Source organism: Oryctolagus cuniculus, chromosome 6 (genome assembly GCF_964237555.1).
Source record: "Oryctolagus cuniculus chromosome 6, mOryCun1.1, whole genome shotgun sequence".
Taxonomy (NCBI): Eukaryota; Metazoa; Chordata; class Mammalia; order Lagomorpha; family Leporidae; genus Oryctolagus; species Oryctolagus cuniculus.
The window spans coordinates 153,218,029-153,234,688 of NC_091437.1; the positions used below are offsets into that span (position 1 = coordinate 153,218,029).

The window sequence follows — 16,660 nt, forward strand, 5'->3', positions numbered from 1 at the left end:
GCTTTGACAAACATGCAAAAGCAAATCAATAGAGAAAGGACAGAATGCTCTTTTCAACAAATGACACTGAAGCAAAAAAAAAAAAAACAAAAAAACAAAAACCCTTAAATTAAGTCTCACAGCTGACAAAAATTGACTCAATATAGATCCTTTGCTTATATGTAGAACATAAGGCTATAAAACATTTAGAGAAAAAAATAGCCTTCAGAATCCAGGCCTAAGCAAATAATTCTGAGCAGTCACAGTAAAATAATAATTTTCATAAGGATAAGTTTATGAAATGGGCTGCATTCACACTTAGAAACTGTGTGCTATAAATTGCCTTATTTAGGAGCAGGCACTGTGGCATAGAAGGTAAAACTGCAGCCTGCAGTGCCAGCATCCCATATGGGCACCAGTTTAAGTTCCAGCTGCTCCACTTCCAATCTAGCTCTCTGCTACGGCCTGGAAAAATAGGAAAGATGGGCTAGGTCTTTGGTCCCCTGCACCCATGTGGGAAACCCAGAAGCTCCTGGAGGCTTCGGATCAGTGCAGCTCTAGCCATTGTGACCATTGGGGAGTGAACAAGCAGATGCAGGATCTCTCTCTCTCTCTCTCTCTCTCTCTCTCTCCTCTGCATCTCTGTAACTCCACCTTTCAAATAAATAAGTAAAATAATTTAAAAAAGAAAAGCCTTATTTTAAAAAGTTATTGGCTTAAAGAAAATATTCACAAACCACTATCCACCAAAAACTACTATCTAGAATATATAAAGAACTCTAAAAACTCAGCATGAAAATGCAAATAATACAATTAGAAAATGGGCAAAATACATGAAGGAACATTTCAGCAAAGAGGAGATATATATCCATATTGATTCATATATAGATATATAGAAAATAAGGGCAGCATTATTAGCTATCAAATTAAATTCATATTGATATATCATTACACATCTATAAGAATGCCAAAATTTTAAAAATTGACAATACTAAAGTCAAAGAAATTAAAACTTATGATCACACAAGAACTCATACACAAATGTTCAAGGCAACTTTATTCACAATAATCAAAGCCAGAGAACAAAACAAATGTCTTTCAAAGGGTAAATGGTTAAGTAAATTATGGGCCACTCCTACCATGGAAAACTCAGCAATAGAAAAGAACAAACTTGATACAAACAATATATTGATAAATCTTTAGAGGAATAAATTGACTGAAAACAGCAAATTCCATAAGATTGTACATTGAATTCTTGAAATAAAAAGCTTATAGAAATGGAGAAGATTTGGCCGGCGCCGCGGCTCACTAGGCTAATCCTCCGCCTAGCGGTGCCAGCACACCGGGTTCTAGTCCCGGTCGGGGGGCTGGATTCTGTCCCGGTTGCCCCTCTTCCAAGCCAGCCCTCTGCTGTGGCCAGGGAGTGCAGTGGAGGATGGCCCAGGTGCTTGGGCCCTGCACCCCATGGGAGACCAGGAAAAGCACCTGGCTCCTGGCTCCTGCCATCGGATCAGCGCGGTGCGCCGGCCGCAGCGCGCCGGCCGCGTCGGCCATTGGAGGGTGAACCAACGGCAAAGGAAGACCTTTCTCTCTGTCTCTCTCTCTCACTGTCCACTCTGCCTGTCAAAAATAAAATAAAATAAAAATTAAAAAAAGAAAGAAAGAAATGGAGAAGATTTATGGCTCCTTTTTTTCATAATATTTGTTGAATTGTTTATTAGTGTAGGGCTAATTTTATGTGTATAAAGTTAACTGAAAATAGATCTTAATAAAAAATAAGAATGGCAATAGGAGAGGGAGGAGGAAAAAGGTGGAAGTGCAGGTGTGAGGGAAGATAAGGTAGAAAGAATCATTATGTTCCTAAATTTGTGTTTCTGAAATGCATGAAGTTTTTACACCTTAAATTTTTAAAAAAAAGAAAAATAAGAATTGTATCTATAAACTTTGAATCTGTTCTCTTTATATTAATATCATATTAACATGAGAATTGGATTGTAATAATTATTATGCACTTTCTGTGACCCTTAAAACCTAAAGTATTAATAAATTTCTTAAATTTAAAAAAGTTAAAAAAAAATCTTGATTAGGGGAGAAACTAAAACAAAAATAGAAAGTTCAAGAAACATTAACACTGTTTACTTACAGCTTAGTATTGGTACTAAATCATGCCTAATGGTATGATTTAAATGTTATAAATCTAAAATCAAGATACTCATAAAGAAAATATGGAAGGATTAAGACGGCAGAGTAGGGAGGGAACTTACCACTCTAGTCTAAGAGAAGATAGTTTAATAAAAGTGGATTAATAACCAGAATGTATAAAGAGATTAAGAAACTCCGCAAAAACTAAACAACCAAACCAGTGAAGAAATGGACAAAGGACTTAAACAGATACTTTTATAAAGAGGAAATCCAAATGGCCAACAGACACATGAAAAAATTTTCGGGATCAGTAGCCATCAGGGAAACATAAATCAAAACCACAATGAGGTTTCACCTCCCCCAGTTACAATGGCTCCCATACAGAAATCAACAAACAACAAATGCTTGTAAAGATATGGGGAAAATGGTTCTCTAACTCTCTGTTGGTAAGAATGCAAACTGGTGCAGCCACTATGGAAGATAGTATGGAAATACCTCAGAAATCTGACTATAGAGCTACCATATGACCCAGCCATCACAGTCCTGGTAATTTACCCAAGGGAAATGAAATCAGCATATGAAAGAGTTCTACACCTCTATGTTTATTGCAGCTCAATTCACAATAGCTAAGAAATGGAATCAACCCAAATGCCCATTAACTGAAGACTGGATAAAGAAATTATGGGATATCATCAAGGTGGCATGACCAATGCCATCTCACTAGTCAAAGTGAACAGTTTCAGTTCACAATAGGTCTAAGAGTCAAAGGGATCACATAAACAAGACTAGTGTCTGCTAATACTAACTGATAGAATTAAAAAGGAGAGAACAATCCAACATGGGAAGCGGGATACACAGCAGACTCATAGAATGGCAGATGTCCTAAACAGCACTCTGGCCTCAGAATCAGCCCTTAAGGCATTTGGATCTGGCTGAAGAGCCCATGAGAGTATTTTAGACATGGAAAGCCAAGACATGCTGGCAAAAAAAAAAAAAAAAAAAAAAAACAAAAAACAAACACACACACAAAACTAAAGGAAAATTCTCTGTGAGTGAGATCCCAGTGGAAAGAATGGACCATCAAAGAAGGAGGTACCTTTCTCTGAAGGGAGGAGAGAACTTCCACTTTGACTATGACCTTGTCTAAATAAGATAAGAGTCCACGAACTCAAAAGGCTTCCATAGCCTTGGCAACTCATGACAAGAGCTAGGGTGATTACTGACACCATAAACAAGAGTGTCAATTTGTTAAGTCAACAACAGGAGTCACTATGCACTTACTCTTCATGTAGGATCTCTGTCCTTAATGTGTTGTACAATGTGAATAGTACTCAAGCAGTATTTTACACTTTGTGTTTCTGTGTGGGTGCAAACTGTTGAAATCTTTACTTAATATATACTAAATTGATCTTCTGTATGTAAAGATAATTGAAAATGAATCTTGATGTGAATGGAAGGGGGGAGGGAGCGGGAGATGGGAGGGTTGCAGGTGGGAGGGAAGTTATGGGGGGGGGGAAGCCATTGTAATCCAAAAGCTGTACTTTGGAAATTTATATTTATTAAATAAAAGTTAAAAGAAATTATGGGATATGTACACTATGGAATACTACACTGGTTAAAAAATGAAATCTGATCATTTACAACAAAATGGATGAATCTAGAAAACATCATATTTAGTGAAATAAGCTAGTCCCAAAGGGAAAATACCACATGTTCTCCCTGAGCTGTAATAACTAATAGAGCACCTAAAAGGCTATCTGTAGAAGTGAAGAAAGCTGGATTTGAAAAGTCCTTGTCTTGACTGTTGAGGAACAGTTTTTTTTAATAATATTTGTTGAATTCTTTACTTAACATAGTTAAACATACGTGTATAAGGTCAATTGAAAATATACCTCAGTAAAAAATAAGAGTAGGGCCCGGCGCTGCAGCTCAATAGGCTAATCCTCCACCTGCAGTGCCGGCACCCCAGATTCTAGTCCCGGTCAGGGTGCCGGATTCTGCCCCGGTCACTCCTCTTCCTGTCCAGCTCTCTGCTGTGGCCCAGGAGTGCAGTGGAGGATGGCCCAAGTACTTGGGCCCTCCACCTGCATGGGAGACCAGGAGAAGCACCTGGCTCCTGGCTTCGGATCAGCACGGTGCACTGGCTGCAGCAGCCATTTGAGGGTGAAACAATGAAATAAAAGGAAGACCTTTCTCTCTCTGTCTCTCTCTCTCACTGTCCACTCTGCCTGTCAAAAAAAAAATAAAAATAATAATAAGAGTAGGAATAAGAAAGGGAGGAAGAAGAGGGTTTGGGAGCATGCATGGGATGGTGCACATGGTGGGAAGGATCACCACGTTCCTAAAGTGGTATTATGAAATGTATGAAGTTTGTAACTGTAAAGTTAGCTCTGCATACATCGCTAAACAGTTAATTCTTTTTTTTTTTTTTTGACATGCAGAGTGGACAGTGAGAGAGAGAGACAGAGAGAAAGGTCTTCCTTTGCCGTTGGTTCACCCTCCAATGGCCGCTGTGGCCAGCACGCTGCGGCCAGCGCACCGCGCTGATCCGAAACCAGGAGCCAGGTGCTTATCCTGGTCTCCCATGGGGTGCAGGGCCCAAGCACTTGGGCCATCCTCCACTGCACTCCCTGGCCACAGCAGAGAGCTGGACTGGAAGAGGGGCAACCGGGACAGAATCCAGCACCCCGACCGGGACTAGAACCCGGTGTGCCGGCGCCACAGGTGGAGGATTATCCTATTGAGCCGCGGCGCTGGCCAGGAGTTAATTCTAAGGGGTACAATTTAAAAACTTCCTAGGGGACCCCAAATCCCCTTAGGCTAGGTGATAAAAATATCATCTTTTTTTTTTATTATTTGACAGGTAGAATTACAGACAGTGAGAGAGAGTGACCTAGAGAAAGGTCTTCCTTCCATTGGTTCACTCCCCAAATGGCCACAACGGCCGGCGCTGCACCAATCTGAAGTCAGGAGCCAGGTGCTTCCTTCCAGTCTCCAACACAGGCACAGAGACCCAAGAACTTGGGCCATCCTCCACTGCCTTCCCAGGCCATAGCAGAGAGCTGGATAGGAAGACGAGCAACTGGGAGTTGAATGGGTGCCCATATGGGATGCCGGGGCCACAGGCAGAGGATTAACCTAGTGCGCCACAGAGCCATCCCCTAAAAATATCATCTTAAGTGTTAAAGTGATCCAATGAATAGGATTAAGGGTCTGATAATAATAACAGATAGAATTAAAAAGGAGGGAATGCTCCAACATGGGAAGCAGTCCACAAAGCAGACTCAAGTGGCAATTCCTTTAAATAGCACTCTGACCTCAGGATCAGCCCTTAAGGCACTCTGGTCTGGCTGAAAAGTCCATGAGAGCATTTCAGGCATGGAAAGTCAAACACTGAGGCAAAAAATGTCCTAAGTGAAGGATGTTGGTGGATGAGATCCCTGTGGAAAGAAGTGGTCATCAAAGAAGGAGGTACTTGTCTCTGAAGGGAGGAGAGAACTTCCACTTTGCTTATGGCCCTGTCTAAATACTGATGGAGTTTGTGGATTCAAAAGGGTTCCATAGCCATGGCAGCTCATGTCAAGAGCCTTGGGTGATCACTGACGTCATACATGAGAGTGCTAATTGTTAAATTAACAACAAAAGTCACTGTGCACTTACTTCCCATGCAGGACTTCTGTCTTCAAATGTTGTATTATAACTACATCTAAGCACTCCCAAAAGATATATCATTCTTGGGTGCTTCATTAAAGTTAATTAAGTTTCTAAAAAAAAAAAAAAAGTGAAATTAACTTCAAGATACAATGACTTTGAACAGCCCTTGTCTTGACTTTTGTGGAACAGGGTTTTTTGTTTTGCTTTGTTTTTTGCTGTGCAAATTGTTTTACTCTTCACTTAGTGTAGAATTGGTCTTCTGTGTATAGTTAACCAACAATAGATCTTAGTGAGACTGGGAATGGGAGAGGGACACAGAGGTGGGGTAGAAGATTAGGTGGGAAGGTGGGTATGGTGGGAAGAGTCACCATATTCCTACAGTTGTACTTATGAAATTCATTAAGTCTATGTTCCTTAAATCAAAGATTTCTTTCAGGGGAAAATAAATTAAAAAAAAAAAGAATATATGGTTATTTGGCCCAACAATTACCACAATCTAGATTATGTTACTAGGGAAATGATAGTTTCTTAATGGTTTGTTCTTAGTATTTTTTTTACATTTAATTACTCTGTTCAGTTGATTTAAACAATGAATACTTATTAAGCATTTACTATGCACAAGGTCCTGATAGGTAATTTCTAAGAATATAGAAATCTCTTAAAACTACATCATTCTCTTTTAAAAATGTTTGGATAATGTTACTTTCATTATTCATAATGTAGATAATACAAAAAAGATTTCCAGAAACTCCACTATTCAGATATAAATCAAAATGCTAATGATTCACTTCTTTATACTCTTTTTAAAATGAGTTTTATAGTTTTTTCATTAGTAGAGGTACAATTGGGAAAAAAAAGAGATTAGTGGTTGCTAGGGTTTAAGGGAAATAGTTATGGGGCGAGAATGTGGTTATAAAGGATTCTCATGGTATTGAAAATGTTGTGTGCCTTCACTATATCAATGTCAATATCCTGGCTGTGATGTTGTACTGTACTTTTTTTTCTTAAAGATTTATTTATTTATTTGAAAAGCAGAGTTAAAGAGAGAGAGAAAGTCTTCCATCTGCTGGTTCACTCCCCAGATGTCATCAATGGCCACAGCTGAGCCAATCCGAAGCCAGGAGCCAGGAGCTTCTTCTGGGTCTCCCACATAGGTGCAGAGCCCAAGCACTTGGGCCATCTTCCACTGCTTTCCCAGACCATAGTATAGATCTGGATTGGACATGGAGCAGCCAAGACTTGATTCAGCACACAGGATGCCAGCACTGCAGGTGGTGGCTTTTCCTGCTATGCCACAGTGCCGGCCCCAACTGTACTATACTTTTGCAAAATGTTTCCATTAGTTAAAACTTGGTAGAAGGCAGATGAGATCTCTCTGTATTATTTCTCAATTTCATGTTCATCTACAATTATTTCAAAAGAAAGACTAAAAATCTCAATTACTTGTACAAATGCTTTAATGTCCATCATCTTTCACAAGCTGCCTTGCAGTTTTCCAGGAAAGAACATTGAATAGATCTTTGAGAACCAGCTTCAATTGATTCTTGTAAATGACTTTGAAATGGGAATCACTGGTAAAGATTGATTATCAAAGAACAATAGATTTGTTATTTATCTTCCAAAAATAGAAGGCAAATTTGTTATTTACATATGATAAACTAAAATGATTTTATTGTGAGAAAGTTAAAGTTTTTATTAGAATTTAAAAACAAAAAAGCCAAAAACACAAAAAAGAGAGTAATCAGTTTTATTCTATAATCAAGACATAAAATATGGTTCTGAAGATATATTTGCTATAGCATTATAAAATACAATGTGCATAAAAGTTAACAAAAATACAAGAAGCTCAACTCTTTCAGTAATCAGAAAACTGCAAATTTAGCCCACAGTGGATTACCAATCCATTCATTACGGATTGCTCAACCTGGACAATGTATCATGTCATCATGGACACAGAACTGTGCCCCAGAAACTCTTCCCAGGATCCAACACATGAAGTCCAGCTGGTTCAGTCCTCAATGGCAGTTCCACGTCTCTGACTGTTCCCGACATTTACCACATATTTCTCTCTGCTTGCTATGATATGCTCCCAGCATCTCCGGTGAGCTCCTTGTGCATTAAAACTAGAGCCTCATTGTTATTTTTAATTGTTTGATATAGAATTGTTCCTAGGATGTGAAATATATTTGCACTATTAGAAGTATTTTTGATAATGCATTTGCCAGTATGAGAGTATTAAATCCTGTCATTCTCATAAAATTTTAAGAGTTGAAACATAGAATGTTGACTTTGCATCACCTGCCTGTTCAATATTTCTTATGTACAGTCACCATCAAGAATTTAAAGAAATCATCATTTAAAAGGTTTCAGTATAAATTGAACATAGCCATTTCAAATATAAAGTCTGATATCAAGATATTGTACTTAGGGAAACAGACTAACATTTCTCATTAAAATTTTGGAAATAATTCCTTTTGCCTACTTTTTGTATAACAATGTAACATAAGTAAAGGTGATATGCTTTACATCAGAGCAAATAGAGACACACTCAGATTCCTGTTTTACTCCATGGGCTCCACAAAAGGTATCACTATTTCCTATGAATTTCAGGAATAAAAATGACTGAGAGGGAGGAAAGGAAGGATTGCACACACATCCAAGTATTCTTAACAGCATTGGTCTTCATAGAAAAATCCAGAAACTTGGCACCAAAGTTCCAAGCCCTACCAGAACAGGAAGTGGTACAGGTAGAACATTCTCAATAGGGAAGTATTAAATTGAAAATGCTTCAAAATCCAAAACTTTTTAAGTGAAAACATGATGCCACGATAGAAAATTCCTCTCGTGACAGGTCATGATCAAAATGCAAACACAGGTGCATTAAAAATATTGTATAAAATTACTTTCAGGGTATGTGCATCTGATACACGTGAAACAAATTAATTTTATGTTTAAATTTTGGTCCCATCCTGAAGACAGTTCATAATGTATATGCATATATTTCAAAATTTTTTAGACCACAGAATCTGAAACTTCTGATCTCAAGTGTTTCAGATCAGTGATAGTCAACCTGTATATCTACACTCTGGAATACCACAAAGCAGTAACAAGGGATTTTAAACTATGTCCATTAATAGGGATAGATATCAGAACAACAATGGTGACAGAAACACACATAGAACACAGACCAGACAAAACTAAGCATGTCACTCAGGGAATTCTACGTAGGTGGCAAAGACAGAAATGCAATGGTACAGTTAAGAGGAATGAAGGGGGTGGAGAGGGGAAGTGAAGGCAGCAACTTCTAAAGAAGAGTGATGCATCTTCAAGTGAGGTGGTAGGTACACAAATGTTCATCATTTATATCTATGTGGGAAATGTATTGTATAATTTACTAAACATTAATGAAAAATATTGGTTTTTACATTTTCCTAAACTTCTATCAAATAAAAACGGGGCAGAAGATAGAGGGATGTGGGGGCCATGTGGTTAGCCAGGAAGCAGCAGAGAGGAGAAAAGATATGCACACTGAGGTCAATTCTTTTAGAACAGATTCTTACCATCTTCTTTACTGAGTTCTATATAAGTCCTAATCACCTTTGCCTCAGATTCTGGAAATTTCAATTTACATGTTGATAACAACTCCTCAAAGCACACTCTTCTGAAGGAAAAAATACTATTTTAGAGGAATAAGCTTGTTAACAAAATCCACTGTTCACCAAGTCCTCCAAACACTGCTGTGCAAAAGGTGGTCTTAAAATCAAACAACATTTAATAGGTAAAAAAATGGACTTTAAAATGAGTAGAGAAGGGACAATTCTTATATATAATTTACCCCCATGTAAGCTTGTATATTTATCTGCCTTTTTGCAGTTCCGTGCATCTCCAGCATATTTACCTTAGCACTCATTAGACAGGAGATATTAGATTGGGAGAAAGTTGTTAAATAAATGAGGGTTCAGAGAACGTAATGAAATGTATTTCTGGTGTACAACAGTACCTCAGAGGGAATATGGGCACTTTTCCAGATGATTTATGTGTTCCCTGCAGTTAGGCCTCGCCAGATTTTTCAGCACTAGGTAAACTCATTTAGTCCTATATTTACCAAGTATAGGTTAATAATTTCAGACAATTTTACATAATGGCTGTAGCACAATACAGGAGAAATAGAAGAAGGGGTGGTAAACCAAGCTATAGAATTCAGTTTATGTGTCCCTTGGTGTCGCTCCCCCTCTTCGTGGAGGAACGACACAGGACCCTGCGCTGTTCTTTCGTCTGCTCGGCCCTCCCCGGGTTTGCTGCTGGTTCTTCCCGGGTTGGCTACCGTCCTTCCACCTCCGTGGAAGGGCGGTTCCCCCTGGCCACTTTCCCCACTTCCGCGGGGGAGCGGCACACCGCCGGCCGGCTCTCTCGGGGGCTGCACAGGTGTTCCTTCAGCTAGATGTTCCCCTTAGATGTTCCTGGTGCATGTTGTCTCTCTCCTCCTTTATAGTCCTCTTCCACCAATCCCAACTCTGCTACCCACACGCCGAGTACGCTGCTCTCCTCCAATCAGGAGCAGGATCAGCTCCTGCAGCTCAGTCAATCAAATTGGCGAGAGGCAGCTGCGTAGAAGTTGCTTCTCCCTTCTCAGCGCCATATTGTGGGAGAGCAGATGCATAGAATAAGTCTTAATTCCAGTAACTTAGTCTAGTCCGAGTTGCTCCCCACACCTTGGGGCAAACCACTGGCCTCAGCTCCCACCATGTATGCTCTTGTTTGATGCTCACCTCACAGACTATGGGTTTGTGTGAGTGTTGAATCATTTATCAATGAAAAAAAAAATGAACAGCTACCAAAATCCAAGACCTGTGTAAATAGGCAATCAGGTACACTTAAATTCTGGAAACTGAAAACAAATTTCAGGATGGGTGCCTTTCTCCTTCAAAGAAAACAAATAATATCCAAGGAGTATGAACTAAAATTTTGGGGACCCACTCCTTCCTAAAGCAAGATCAGAATCACACTTAGGCTAACCAATGTGTCTAATCTTGGTAACGCCATATCCTGAAATGAAGATTAAATGAAATTAAAAGAGGAAGGTGCTCACCTAAATATCTAGTGAGTCCAGCAATACAGCACTCCCTGAAGAAAGGAAATCCAGTGCACAATGCAGCAAACTCCAAAAACGCTTGCGGATGTGGAGAGGGAAGTCTTGCATAGAGATATTCACTGCAGCATGACTTACAAGGCAAACACTGGGAGAATAGAAGTAAGTCAAATGTGAAATAACTTTACATATATTTTATGTGGTCTTCACAGCTACCCTATAAGATATATCCATCCCCATTTTGCAGAGGAAGAAACTGAAGCTATGAAATAGTATCCCTGAAGTAACTCGTCCAAGGATGCATGCCTAAAGAAGATCCATAGATTTCAGTTTACCATGAATTCTTGCCATTACTCCTCAGCATGTGGATTCCAGGCAGGCTTATATATGGAGCCACACAGAATCATATGATGTGTTATCTTCCATGGGCCCATACACTTTCTCTCTCTTCCATTCTACGCAGGCTGTTAGTGCAGGAGACAAACCTGTGCAAGCTGCTTCGGTGGACTATCCCCATCCCCTGGCTGCTAGATGGTTAAGAGTCAGGAGGAAGGACACAGTGAAGGCAAGGTGAAGCACTAGCTGAGTTTGTTGACCAAGTGCTGAGCTCCTGTCTGGAGGTGCTCCCTCTACTATATCCTGAAACCATTCCCACATTTCCTCCATTTAAAATAGGGAGTACACTACTCCATGGATACTAACAGAGGACACTGTACTATCCCTTTTGACCACCCCTATTCTTTCAGAATTTAAGTAAATATTACTTGTATGAAGCTTTCCTCAATTACAAGATAAGCAAATATGATTTCTACTTTTGCAGACCCTGAAGGATACAAATGATAAGAAAATCTGAAAAATAATGGGGCAGAAGTCAAAATGGAGCCAGAGCTGGTAAGGCTGGTGCTGGGGTGAGGTCTTATGACTGTATTAATGATGTCCTGTGTAGTTCTTGCTCAGCCAAATCAATACCACATGAGTTAATATCTCCCCTGTGCTTTGGTGAAATGAGGTGTGTCACATATGTTATCTGTACTTAAGGAGCTTGTAGTCTTATGGTATAGACCAAAGCATTATAAGCAGACAATGGCAGAACTGTGATAGATAAAACAATTGTATGAACAAAAGGCTGAGATGGGCATAGAAGAGGGAGCAAAGTTTTCAAAGAGGAAGCAGCATTTGAGGGAATTTTGCAGTCAAAGAAACTAAAAGGGCATCTAACTTGGAGGAGAAGCAAGAGTCATCTACCATGCTAACATTCAGATATACAAAACACAGTTGCATGTAGAGAATGCAGACAGCAAAGCCAGCTCAATCCTCCAACACACTGAAGTCTCTTCCTATCTGCCTCTTGCTTTCTACTTGCTGCCATGCTCTTCATTGTGCTTCAAAAGCAAAGTATTAGTCAAAGGCAATATGATCTAAGGCTCCTAAATTACCAAAAAATTGAAACTCTCTGGAGGGTGAATCTGGCCACTGAATAGATGGCTGAGGATTTTGTGAGTTCTCATGAATTTATCCCCGAGATATGTACTCCAGAAAGTTAATCAAAATACTAAGTGTACTGACCTAGTTCCCAGAGACCAGGGCCTTATTTCCTGCAGCCCTCACATTGATACAGATGCTATGATTTGGTTGGATTTAATCCCTTAATTTTTACCCAAGGGATGATAATATTAGTGTAATGAATATGGCAAGTGTTTCGAGCCAAGAGTAGAATTATGGTGCAAGAGTCTGTATGTAGCCTGGGAGTCCAACAGCCTATAGACTCAGTTCCCTGACTCAATTGGTGACCCTGGGCAAGATACTTAACAAATCCGTCCCTCATTCTCTCCAGCCATAAAATGGGGATAATCATAGTTCCCACCAGAGATACTCTTTGTCAAGACCTTTGATGTCAGTTTTCACAGACAAAAGGCTGTTATAATTACCCCAAGTGCAGTAATGAGGAAGGCAAAGTGTTAAGCCAATTTTTATAAGACTTCTCAGGTAGCAGTTTCCGGCTGCGCCTATGAGTCACTTTGTCACGCCCTCCTGACCCTTGCCCATGAAGTAGAGCAAACACACTGGAGGGGAGTAAATGACCATGAGGCGTTTCTTTCAAACTTGGTAGATTTGAAGGGTGTCATGGCTGAACAAAGAGAAGCAGATACTTCAGTACCTGACAGGTGTAAATCTGTATGTCTTTCCTATTGTTTATATGTTCTATGACCTTAAAAGAGCTGTTTAAATGTTCTGAGCCTCAGCTCTTTAATCAACTGTTCATGGTTTTTGATTGAAAGGTTCTGTGAGATAGTCTACGCCAAGTGTCCATCACAATGCTTGACACTATATAGGTATAAAAATGTCAATTTCTTTGTCTTTAAAATATAGGCTTTATTATTTAGAGCAGTTTTAGGTTCACAACAAAACTGAACAGAAAGGGAGGGAGTTCCCTAAATACGCTTTTCCCCCCACGGACCCACAGCATCCTGCACTATCAAACTCATTCATTGCTACATTTTATAAAATTGAAGCTACAGTAACATGTCATTATCACCCAAAGTCCATAGTCTCCATTAGGGATTGCACTTAGTGTTGTCCATTCTGTTGTTGGGGACAAATGCATAATTTCTTATATTCACTCTTATAGTATCACACAGAACGGTCTCATGGCCTTAAAAATCCTTTGTACTCAACTAAATCATTCCTTGCTCCCTCCTAGCTCCTGGTAATCTGTGATCCGTGCACCATTTCTGTATTTTGCTTTTTCCAGAGTGTCTTACAGTTGAAATAACAGTGTGTAGCCTTTTAATATTGGAATTGTTCACTTAATGGTGTGCATTTAGGAATCTTCCATGTATTTTCATGGCTTGAATTGTCATTTCTTTATAATGCTGAATAATATTCCATTGTTTTGAAGTACCAGAATTTTTTATCCATTCATCAAGAAAAATACATTTTTGGTTGCTTCTAAGTTTGGGCATTTATGTATAGAGCTGTTATAAATATCTGTGTGCAAGTTTTCATGTGAATATACACTTTCAATTTGAATATATACAAAGGACTGTAGCTGCTGGATTCAATGATAAGAGTCTCTAGTTCTGTAAGAAACTTCAAAATTGTCTTCCAAAATGACTGCTCACTTTTGCATCCCCACTAACAAACCATGAGTGTTCCTACTGCTGTACATCCTCATCAGCATTTGGTGTTTTAGATTTTAGTCATTCCAATTTGTGTGCAGTCTACCTTTTTAGTAATCACTATTATTGGGGGACCAATCTGGGAAATCTCAAACATAATTAGGCGTTAGACCAAGACACAGAGGGCAGCAGTGATCCTAAATATTAGTAATTCCACCAGCCTCTACATTTGGCATAGTACTCAGCTTCTAAAAATATATCATCAGCTGATATTTATCACACTTTTTAATTAGTATGTTTTGATGGCTTTATAAAATAATTCTAGCTACAGGTTCTCTGAACAGTACAGTGGTCACATCTTACTGTCCAGAACCAAGAAAGTGAATAGATTAAAATAGCATAGCCACCTACTTTCCAGCCATCCCATCAGCAAGTAATTATACAATATATATCAGATTCTCAAAAGACTTTGACCAAAACAGAAGACATCTGTACAGAAACAATACCAGAAATTCTCAGAACAAGAGTTTTATGGGGAATGGTAGAGAGTGTGAGCACTTCCATTTGGATAAAACTACCTAACACTCTCATGGGCTCTTCAGCCAGATCCTAATGCCTTAAGGGCTGATTCTGAGGCCAGAGTGCTGTTTAGGACATCTGCCATTCTATGAGTCTGCTGTGTATCCCGCTTCCCATGTTGGATTGTTCTCTCCCTTTTTTGTTCTATCAGTTAGTATTAGCAGACACTAGTCTTCTTTGTGTGATCCCTTTGACTCTTAGACCTATCAGTATGATCAATTGTGAATAGAAATTGATCACTGGGACTAGTGAGATGGCATTGGTTCATGCAACCTTGATGGGATTGTATTGGAATCCCCTGGCATGTTTCTAACTCCACCATTTGGGGCAAGTCCGATTGAGCATGTCCCAAATTGTACATCTCCTCCCTCTCTTATTCCCACTCTTATATTTAACAGAGATCACTTTTCAGTTAAATTTCAACACCTAAGAATAATTGTGTGTTAATTACAGAGTTCAACCAATAGTATTAAGTAGAACAAAAAAAATACTAAAAGGGACAAAGTATTAAATTGTACATCAACAATCCGGACAAGGGCTGATCAAGTCACTGTTTCTCATAGTGTCCATTTCACTTCAACAGGTTTCCCCTTTGGTGCTCAGTTAGTTGTCACCGATCAGGAAGAACATATGATATTTGTCCCTTTGGGACTGGCTTAATTCACTCAGCATGATGTTTTCCAGATTCCTCCATTTTTGTTGCAAAGGACTGGATTTCAATGTTTTTGACTGCTGTATATTATTCTATAGAGTACATGTCCCATAATTTCTTTATCCAGTCTACTGTTGATGGGCATTTGGGTTGATTCCAGGTCTTAGCTATTGCGAATTGAGCTGAAATAAACATTAAGGTGCAGACAGACACTCTGGCAAAAAAATAAAAAGGACCTAAATGAAAGATCTCCGCGAGTGAGATCCCAGTAGAAAGAACAGGCCATCAAAGAAGGAGGTACCTTTCTCTGAAGGGAGGAGAGAACTTCCACTTTGACTATGACCTTGTCTGAAAAAGATCAGAGTCCATGAACTTAAAAGCTTCCATAGCCTTGGCAATTCATGACTAGAGCCTAGGGAGATTACTGATGCCATAAAGAAGAGTGTCAAATTGTTAAGTCAACAACAGGAGTCACTGTGCACTTACTCTTCATGTAGGATCTCTGTCCTTAATGTGTTGTTCAATGTGAATTAAAGCTATAACTAGTACTCAAACAGTATTTTACACTTTATGTTCTGTGTGGGTGCAAACTGCTGAAATCTTTACTTAGTATATGCTAAATTGATCTTCTGTATATAAAGATAATTGAAAATGAATCTTGATGTGAATGGGAGAGGGAGCAGGAGATGGGAGGGTTGCAGGTGGGAGGGAAGTTATGGGGGAAAAAGCCATTGTAATCCATAAATTGTACTTTGGAAATTTGTATTTACTAAATAAAGTTTAAAACAAGAAATAAAATTGTCTAAAAATTTAGATTAAAAATTAAAAAAAAAAAAGCTACCTAACACAAGACCTTATGAAAGGCTGAGTCATGGGACTGGAGGAGAAAGAAGGAGGAAATAATTCTATCTTGGATAGACCAGAATTGTATTATAACTGGCACAAACTAAGTGATAATGGTAGGGTCCATATTGCTTACCAAAGATAAAAAGAGAAATGAACATCTTGCAGTAATCAATACACTTTGCAGAGGACACCTGTGGACATACCAAGGAATACACTTTGATTGCATTTTAAAGTTTATTTAAATAAGGTGGAACACAGCAGACTGATAGAATGACAATTGCTTTAAATAGCACTCTGACCTCAGGATCAGCCCTTAAGGCACTCTGGTCTGGCTGAAAAGTCCATGAGAGCATTTCAGGCATGGAAAGTCAAACACTGAGGCAAAAAATGTCCTAAGTGAAGGATGTTGGTGGATGAGATCCCTGTGGAAAGAAGTGGTCATCAAAGAAGGAGGTACTTGTCTCTGAAGGGAGGAGAGAACTTCCACTTTGCTTATGGCCCTGTCTAAATACTGATGGAGTTTGTGGATTAAAAAGGTTTCTACCGCCACGGCAGCTCATGTCAAGAGTCTCGGGTGATCACTGACGTCATACATAAGAG

The 16,660-nt window shown here is 39.2% G+C and overlaps 1 long non-coding RNA gene across 3 annotated transcripts in view; it reads right to left on the reverse strand.

The window, feature by feature from the left end:
• Window positions 1-16,660, reverse strand: part of LOC103348131 (uncharacterized) — a 55,702-nt gene that overhangs the window by 17,803 nt on the left and 21,239 nt on the right. For 2 of the 3 annotated variants that reach the window (XR_007918732.2, XR_011389523.1), the window contains 2 exons: window positions 10,865-11,012; window positions 4,905-5,885 (listed from right to left, as the gene is read on the reverse strand). This is a non-coding gene — a long non-coding RNA (uncharacterized lncRNA). Of the gene's footprint in view, window positions 1-4,904; window positions 5,886-10,864; window positions 11,013-16,660 lie in introns of those variants that run through there. The other variant, XR_011389522.1, reaches the window with a different exon arrangement.